Source organism: Pezoporus wallicus, unplaced genomic scaffold, assembly GCF_028554395.1.
Source record: "Pezoporus wallicus isolate ANWC-B61680 ecotype Strahan unplaced genomic scaffold, APGP_CSIRO_Pwel_v1 scaffold_2584, whole genome shotgun sequence".
Classification (NCBI taxonomy): Eukaryota; Metazoa; Chordata; class Aves; order Psittaciformes; family Psittacidae; genus Pezoporus; species Pezoporus wallicus.
In genome coordinates, this window is record NW_026642851.1 from 1,653,042 (window position 1) to 1,662,553 (window position 9,512).

Below are 9,512 nucleotides of genomic sequence, written 5' to 3' on the forward strand. Positions count from 1 at the left end.
TATTCCACTAAAATGGTATAAACATGTTTTTTGTGGTTTTTTTTCTGTCTGTGTTTTGTTTTGGGGCTTTCGATTTTTTTGTTTGTCTTGAGAGGACTGAAACCCACCTCCCTAGGGTTACTGTTGGCTAATGGTTGAGAAAAACTAGGGGAATGGAGATTGCATTCTTAACCATTGAAGCTATTTTCTATTAATTTTTTTTTTCTGCAAAGATCCATTGGACCAGAAGAAGCACATGCAAGAGAGAGAACATTAGTCCCTAACTGAGGCCCCTGGGTTCTAGCCTTTATTTCAGAGTTAGTTTATATTATATGCAATGACTGTTTAGTTTAAAATATAGTGCTGTATTTATTATCTGGAGCCAAAGAGTCCATTCTCTTGCTGAGCGCTTGAAACAACATGTGGAAGTCTTCTCTTTTTCCCACATGCTTTGTGGCATCCAAAGAATCTTTAATACCTTAGACTTACGTGGAGCAGCTTCAGTGGGAAAGACTGGGACAGCACCTACTGAGGAAGACATGTAACTTGCTGAATACTGCATAAATGAAGGCAAATATCTCTTTAAGCAATGGAAAAAAAATTACCTGAGACTCCTTTACCTTAGGTGAATCCTGTTAAAACCAGAGTGCACTAAAAGAGAGAGCACATGCTACCAGTTTGGTGTGGAGCATGCAGTCTCACAGATGGGCTCAAAAAATGCAAACCAGATGCAGCAGCCCAGGGGAGACAGACAGCAGACACCATTGAGCCTGGGGTTTCAAAGGTGAGAACAGATCCAGAAGGAGAGCTCTAAGGAGAAAAAGGCAGTTTTTAGAGCCTGCATGTTCTTTGGGAGCTAGGGGACCAACAAGCAGAGGTTTTTGAGTACTGCAATGTGGGTTTCTGCTTCTATACCATTCTGCCAGCCTAGATTTATGTGAGCTTCCCAAGCAAGATAAGAACTTCAAGCCTGGGGAATTCAGGGATGTGTCCTGGGTTCAAGATGTGGGCATGCTCTGTACCTTAACCACTGACAAGGCTGGCTGCACCTGAACTCTTCTCTCCCATACACACATGTACCTCTCAAGTGCCCTGGCTGCTGCTGGGAAGAAACCTAGCAAATGGGCTGACTGAAAACAGAAGTAAACAAGTCCCCAGCTTAAACGCTGGGGCAATCACATGCCTGGAGTGCACTGCAGGACTCTTCCCGCAGTAAGCCTCACTACACGACTCATTGTGCCAGGACCTTGGCTCCAGAATTTGAGACCAGGACACCAGTTAGATGCCCCCAGCTCTCTTCAAATGAGGAAAGTTCTCTTCAAATGAGGAACTCAATGTTATAGATATTTCTTTAAAAAATAAATCAACTTTTAGCAGTGGTTCTCAAAATATGGGACTACTGATGGTCCACAAAGCAATCAGAAGTGGTCCATGTCTGGTTTCCAGCCACATTAAATTGTACAATGTACGGGCTTATTGGTTCCAACAGAAAGTCTTGAGGATTAAGAGGGGAACATAGTTCAAAAAGTCTACAAATCATTGCAGTATCACAAGAGAGAACTGAGTAGAATCCAGGAGTAAGCAGGTAACAGCCCTTTAGAAAAATAGATATTATGTGATATAAGAAAGCACAGCAGTCTTATTGCTTTATACATATATACAGTGTTTTAAGAAAAATAATGCAAATATGGGAGGCCACTGGCTTTAATTACACTTACACCTAATTCATCACTTAGTTTAGTGAGATCAGAAACTTTCTTGGGAAAAGGCTGTAATTAAACTTTGAGAACTTTAATTTAAATTTTACTGAATCAACACTGATGAGACATGATCTTCATCTAAGGACTTCAAAATCAATAGTAGTATGGTGTAAGATTAATATTGCCTTATATTTTCATTTTGTTTGAAAAGACTCATATGTTTCTATGGCAATGTGGCTGTCCACAGTTTTCTATTTCCCTCTTCTCTGATTCATTGATAAGTAAACAATAAAACCCAGTAAGTGTTCTGCACATAAAGTAAGGGCTGCTGTAAAAGGTCTGGAGAACATTAGTAGTATGTTTGCAATACCTTTTCTTTTTTTCCATCTTAGCCCCTTCCAGTGAATATAATTTACTGTCATTTTTTTAGTTCTACGCTTTAGACTTACGAGATAAAAACTAAAGATCTGTAATCTACAATTATCAGATAAAAATACTGACTTTGCAGAGGGTGTCTTTAATACATCTGAAGGGCCCATAAAGGCTGAGAAACTCGGCTTTCCTGTGTTTCCTTGCTATCGCTATTCAACTTTCTGTGAGAAAGAAAATATTGTGGGAAATAATGGGACAGTTTTCCCACGGGCTCTTTCAGTACAGACAGAGAATGGCATCACTGTTTTGTTTTGTTTTTTTTGTCTCCAGTACAATAACCTCCTATCCCATCAGCACTATTTTTTTTTGCATTATTATTACTCCTGTGGAGACAGTGAAAGGCAGGGATACAGCATTCACAGGCTTTGCCAAGTGCAGCAGATTACGTACATGAATAGCTAACAGCACACTAGGGGGTATGATTTAGGTCAAATTTCTTGTTTCATTCCAAAAGGTTATAGATTTTTTAAGCCATTCATTGTTTAATGCACCACACAGCTTATACCCATACATACATATAACATGAACTATCTTTTCCCAGTTTTATGCAGAATTAATTTGTGTTCCTAGGCAATGAAGGCTGGCAGAAGTTGATAGTCTGTAACAAACTGCTATGAGTCTGTAACAAAGCTCTATGAACACTCAGAGCTAAAAAAGGACAAATAAGTTAAGAATTCATTTAGAGGTGACCAGATCTGAAATCCCTCAGGATTATGATACAAACCAACTTCTGGCTCAGCAACTGATCCAAATATAACTAGAAACAAACTGATGGGGGAAAAAATGGCATCATACGACTTTGAATAGTGTGATTAATGAAAATGCTGGTATTTTACGTTACTTAAAGAGAAGACAAGCATGTATTATGAAGCAAGTCACATGAGTTTAGACAGTCCTCAACTTTGTGCTATGAGAATCAGAGAAGAAATTCTTCTAAATGCTCAGTCATTGGCACAGTCCTTAAGCCAGGGCAGACAGGTTCAAATATAAAGAACCACATTAGACAGCAGTCAGTTTTAGGGCTCTTTGGTTATTTAGGTTTGTTTGGAGTTTTTTTGTGTGACCTGGTTTTGTAAATATTTTAATTTCTGAAAATATACAATAGCAATCGTTTCCAATGTCTTTGCCCCAATTACCAAGTGACCTGGTAACCACTCTGGTCCTAACAGTGGTTGCCTAATGTGCACAAAACAAGGCATGCCTTGAACAGTACAGATTTAATACTGCTGTCTATGCACTTTAAGAGCTATGATCTGTGTTAATGGATACAGAACGGAAGGGCTGAACAGTTTAAAGCAAGAGATCCATATTTTCCCTGAACGTGGTCTAGGAGCTACAGTGATTAACTTTCAATACTAAGATAGATGATGTAGTTTGGGGAATAGCGTTTTCTGTCAAATTCAGCCTGAAAATATTAGAATCAAGCATTAGAAAAGGCTTGAAGATATTGATATAAATAGATAAACAATGTATCCTCCATTACATTTATTTATGTTTAATCACACTAGGCAGTTTTATATGTTTGCCTTATTACAACTCCCTGTTGTTTGAACACAAAACACACCGTGTCCAATTTTTCACTTCAGTCCAGCTTTTTGCTGGACTAATACGAAAAATTAATAACTGAGGATCAGGATTTGGAATTACTTGTACCACAGCGCATAGCAGGGAGAAAAGAACAAGGAACCAAAACTAGTTCTATCCCAGGGAGAGAAGACAAGAGGGAAGGAAAGACTGTGAGGAGGGAACACTGCATTAAGACTAGTATTGCGTAAGAGAGAAAAGCATAGGCTTCAGAGGACAACAGCAAGAAGGAAAAGAAATGTGAAAAGAAGATATCGCTATGTCCTTAAAAGATTCCCTCTGTAGTTGTTTTCTGCTGAGTGGCAGTAAATGCACTGAATTACTCATTAATTATTCTAAGGCCAAGCAGCGATTGTCAGCCAGCAGCCGCCAAATACACATGGTAGAACTGCACTGGTCCAGAAGGTTTATTCCTCAGGTTGATGTAATCTGTCTCTCCAGGTCAGACAAGCTGATCCACACACATGGGAGCAGTATTAAAATATGATAACATGCACTTTAAGATTAACAGCCAAGGAACACAAGAGTCATCTGAGCAGTGATTATTCAACAGGTGGCACAGGTGTCTGCACCCCGGTCAAAGCAGCAGTTACACAGGACCTCATCAAAGCCAATACAAAGACTCTCATTGGCTTCAATAGTCTGGAGACGTTTCACAGCTTTCAAGCAATATACAAAGCTGTCACAGTTTCAGTTGGAATACAGTTAATTTTCTTCCTAGTTGCTGCTGGGGTTAAACCGTGACAATAGCTGACTCCTGCCATCACTCTAGAGGCTAGATTCACCACCACAGAAGCCACAGAGAAACTCCTGTTACTATCAGCAGCAATAGGGCTGGGAGCTCTGCCCTTAATACTTCAGCACGGAGTTACAGTGTGTTGCCCACAAAACACTTCTACAACTGCCACTCTTGCTCTGTGCCTTCTGCTGTTGCGAAGCACTCCCAGGCACTCACCAGAATGCTTTTGCTTCAAATGGGAAAACAAAAAGTGTTGAAGAAGCACAGTAAAAAGACAGAGGGGGTATAGTCTTAAACTCAGGAGGAGTTGGGACAAATGATCAGAGGTGTCTTGTGTCTATGAGACCTAGTGGTTCCCACATCAGCCTTCTTCGCAGCTTCCTGCAGCTCCTGCCATCTTCCTGGAAGTAGCAATTTCCCAGAAAATTTGGCAGATGATGCCACCTAAAAAGAATGGTACTGGGGAAGCAAGCTCACGTATACTGTATACTGCCTTAATTTGAGCGCTTGCAGATGGCCAAGTGAACAACAGCTCCCAATGTCATGTCTGACTAAACAGAGTTAGCACGGTTTTAGATGGGTAATTACCAACCAGCAAAAGGGACATATTGTGTCTCTCCGAGACTTAGACTGAGCCAGGGTCTCTGGCTGCCACTGCAGCTTTTTCAGACACTTCTTTTCAGATTATTCAGATTTTCTGGGTTTTTTTTTTTAAAAGCAGCATCATTCCTGCATTACCATTTCTGCCTGCTTATATAGGTCAGCCAAATAGAACACGATACCATACCTCATCTGGAAATCAACCCCGCTTATGAACACATAGATGGGTATTCACCTGTATAACTTGTGTTGCTCAAATGAACTAAAATAAGCTACGCTGACAAAAGCGCAGTTTTACTAATACAAGAAGCATCTGTACTAAGGGCACATTGCCAGCATACTCGATCGGTATTCCTGCCAGAAAATGCCCCCTTTACACACAGACTATGTCTACAGCCATTATGTCTTGTTTCACTTAAGGTTTTAAAAACAAAAATATGAAAATATCATATGTGTACTGCACTGAGGTCATGACGTTTGGCTACGGCTGCAGAAAGGCTGAGACTGTACCGCTGCAGATATGAATTTCCATGAGCACCTCAGTGGTGATTGCAGTGTTAGCTTCCTCTAACTTCCCTGCAAATTAAAGCCCATGGGTAGGAGAGGGAGGATCTTTCTGTTAACATCCCACCACCACCTCCAAGTGGCATGTTGTTTTGGCACTAGGCATTAGGAGCTCTGAAACATTCTTAATTACTACTTCTGTTGTTGGTCAAGGCAAACAGGAGCTCAACAGGGCACTCAAGGCATGGCACTAGTTAATGAGCCTGAGTAGTCCTAGAAGGAGACCATGAACATATTTAAACCTTTATGAGAAGTCAAATTTGAGGAGCTGAAAGATACCACATGATTACCTGAATCATTAGCAGGAGCTGGTGAAGCTTTGAAAAACAACAACGCCTTTCTGTACCCTTATGTTGTCCTATTTTGCTCCCTTATCTTCCCTCCTCCACCCCCCCAGTCTATTTCACCTCTTTGTCCAGTGTCCTGCAACAGAGGAACCTCTATCACAACCCATTGAGCCCAGCTCTGTCTAATATTCCTTCTCCCTCTCCTTGCAGATTGGAAAACTGACCATAGCAAGGAATGAATCTTAAAAACTGTCTTACAAAAGAAAAGGAGACCAAGAGACTTGATCTGTTAATTTATTTGAATAAAGCAGGTAAGGTCTTGCTGCATCATTTAGAGTACCTACACTGAAGACAGGTGCTAAAGCAAAGCTTTTATCTGTGAGAGTCATAGCAGGAACCAGGAACCTGAAGCTGGAAAAACACAAGCTGGAAAACAAACAAATGCATTTCAGTAATGAAAAAAAAAATAGGCACTGAAAGGCATCACAAAGGAGGGCAGCTCACTGCCCTTCCTCCTATAGAAAGAGCTGGAACGTCAGCTTCTTAATTTAAGATCTGCAGGGTACAAAAGAGTATTTGCCTGACTATTCTTTGAGTCCCCAGATTTCCAAATTCTGAATAATGATTGTACACGGAGGGTGTGGTTTATTGCTGCTCCTTTAAATTAGAGTCCTCTCCTAAACTACGGATGAGGCAGCACTGCAGTTAATACATTGTTACGGTAGCCTAATTTGAGGCTGAGGTGTTTAGAGACAAGAGAAATCCAGCTAATCCAACTCTAAACATAATCTCTTGAACCACTACATACCTGGCCCTCAGAAGTCTTTCATATGTCAAGGAAAAGGATAGCAAACCCCAATCCTCAAAGGACTCTGTGCACAGAGAAGAAGGTGCAGAACGGACAACACAGTTTGCATTTTCATGGACTGTATATGGATGGTTTTGGGAAAACAAAATGAAGCAGAGGACAGTTATCAGAGTGAGCACTCCTGGGAGAAAAGACCTGGGTGCAGCCCCAAGTTTTGTGTTGAGGAAACCCATTCTTGCTGAGAAATGCTACACATAAATCACAGGAGTTTTATCCACCTTCACTAAGCATGGAGACTGTTACTAGAGATGTTCTCTAAAATGAAAGAAAGTAAAAAGAGGAAGTTAAAAGCATCATAAAACATCTAACTTCTCATTAACTGCTTCTCATTAACTTAGCAAGAACAAATGAGGCACTTCAGCAAAGCACATTGGTATTAACAGAAGTGAAATTCCTCAGTGGCCCTGATGATACCATCTATCAGGAGATAGACGGTCTCAGGATCTGGATTTCCATTCTGAGACAGGTTTTGCAGCACTTTGCTTCATGATGTTTAGAGGTATTTCAGGGGTAATTTAATGTCCTCACACAGAAGCAAAGAGCTGACAAAACCCTGTGTGTCAGGATAAATTACCGGGTGCAAGTGCCAAAGCCACGTTCCAACTTCATGTCAGGTCTTTCCATCTTGTCCCCCTATAATAGCAGGTTAGGCTGTTTGTTGTGCTGAGAATCCTTATTTTATACGTATTTATATAAATCTAAATACATATTTTATATGTATTTATAGTTGAAACTTTTACTTTCTGTCAATGCCAGTATTGACAGAGAAACATAGTTTATTCCAGACAGTAAAAGAGGGGCTTTGTCTAGGAAATGTCTAGGGACCATATGGTTTCTGCCGACCCAGGGGGATTCTCAGCTCAATGTAACCGTAATAACAGCCTTCTGAAAATGTAATTCAATGGACTATTAGTGAAAAAGGCCTCTCGCTGATTCCCTCCTTCTCTCACCCTTCTAGGGAATTACCTTAGGAACGGGAAAAGATCTAATTGTCTGCTGTCGTCATGGACTTGGGCAAACCCGCTGTTGCGGGTTTTATTCTTTGCTGGGCAAAGAATTAAAGATAGGAAACTTTTTCCCACCCACTCCGCTTTGCATTAAGGCTGCTCGGCGCTGACACACAAGCCGGGGAGCCTGCGACAGTCCCTGCGGCGGAGCGGGGTACCACTGTGCCGGGGCCAGTGTCGGTGGCGGGAGGAGCCCCAAGGACTGGAGCAGGTGATGCTGAGGCCGGCAGGTCTCTCCGCAGCCCTCCCGGCCGCTCCCGCCCCGGAAAGGGTGGAAAAGCCCACTCCCGGAGAAGGCCAGCCGGTGCCTGCGGGGCAGCCGGAAGATGTCCGGGGAGCATCTTCGGCTGCCGGTGTGCATCCCAAGGAGCGCCCGCCGCGCCGCCCTCCCAAGGGAGTCCCCTCTCGTCTCCGCCGCCTGCCGCGGTGCCTTACCTCCCGGAGGGGCTCCCGGCGCCGTGCAGCCCTCACCGAGCCCCCGCCGCCGGGGGAGCGGAGGGATGCCCCTCTGCCCGAACGGCTGCTGCCGGCGGCGCTGCTCCGCGCCGTGCCGCTGCAGCAGGACGGCCGCCGCCGGCTGAATGTGCTGTCTCACGCTGGACAGGCTCCTCCCGAGAGCTGCTGCTGCCGCCTTCCTCCTCCCGCCTCCTCTCCTCTTCCTCCGCCCGCGTGCCCCCGGTAGCGACACCCCCTCCCCCCACCCCCGCCCGGCGGAACCGGGGCGGGGCCGCGGGGCAGGTGGCGGCTGCGGGGCCTGCGGGGGAAGCGATGTCCCTGCCCGGCCTGGACCCGCTCTCCTGCCCTCCCCCCCCCGGCAACCCCGGCCTGAAGTGCGTTCCCCCGGCTCCTCCGGGGGCCCCTCGCCGTCACCCCCACGCTGGCGCAGGTTTCCCCTGCAGCTGCACGGCTGGCGATCAGCCCAACCACGGTATCACCGTCACCCCCCACAACAGCATAGACATCACCCACCGCAGCATCCTTGCCACTATCCCCACGCAGCAGCTGTCAGCCCCACAATAGCTTAGCCATCACCCTCAAAGCTGCCTACATTTATTCCCAATGCCTGCCTCTACTTCAACCTTACCATCACCCCGCAGTGTCCTCCCCATCACCCCACAGCAACCCAGCCATCAGCCCTACCATGCTTTGGCCATCAGCCCCATAGTAGCCTGGTCAACTGTCATGAGGGCTGCAGACCCCTGCTTATGCCCTATCCTTTTGGAGAACAGGGAGAGCTCCAGAGCAGGTGAATGATACCCAGTTTTCACGGTTAGACAGGGGTAATGCTGCCCAAAGGCAGAGGATGTTTTTTTGTCCCTGTTCCCTCAGATCACTCCTGTGGGGACAGGTATCATTAAGGAGGGCCAAACTTCTTCTAGAAGCACACCCACTCCTCTTCCCACACCATCATGTCCTCCTGGGGAAAGCAGCCAAGCAGAGCTGTTGGAGGTAGTCCATGTTCCTGCAGATAACATCCATCTCCGGTGTAGATAATCCAGCTTTCCTCTCCCTCTTACTGCACATGGGTATATTGCCTTACACAGGAAGAAAACACACACCCTTTGGTACCATGGTTTGCTCCTTAAAAACATGATGTCCTGGACATATGACTCACTGTGATATGACTCAGCCCTCTGGTCCGAGAGACCAGGAGAGGTACCCTTCTCAAACCTGTCCCTGGAGCCATGTTTGGTCACCATCATTCCAGGTCCAGGGCCTGTCCTGGGAAGAGTGAGGTATACCCAAACAACT

The 9,512-nt window shown here is 44.7% G+C and overlaps 1 protein-coding gene across 14 annotated transcripts in view; it reads right to left on the reverse strand.

Moving 5' to 3' along the window:
- DYNC1I1 (dynein cytoplasmic 1 intermediate chain 1) overlaps positions 1–8,414 on the reverse strand; it is a 192,579-nt gene extending 184,165 nt beyond the window's left edge. For 9 of the 14 annotated variants that reach the window (XM_057432602.1, XM_057432599.1, XM_057432601.1 and 6 more), the window contains exon 1: positions 8,196–8,413. The gene's annotated coding sequence lies outside the window, so the exon portion shown is untranslated. Of the gene's footprint in view, positions 1–8,195 lie in introns of all 14 variants that reach the window. The other 5 variants (XM_057432592.1, XM_057432589.1, XM_057432596.1 and 2 more) reach the window with 1 other exon arrangement.
- Positions 8,415–9,512: the final 1,098 nt, after the last annotated feature.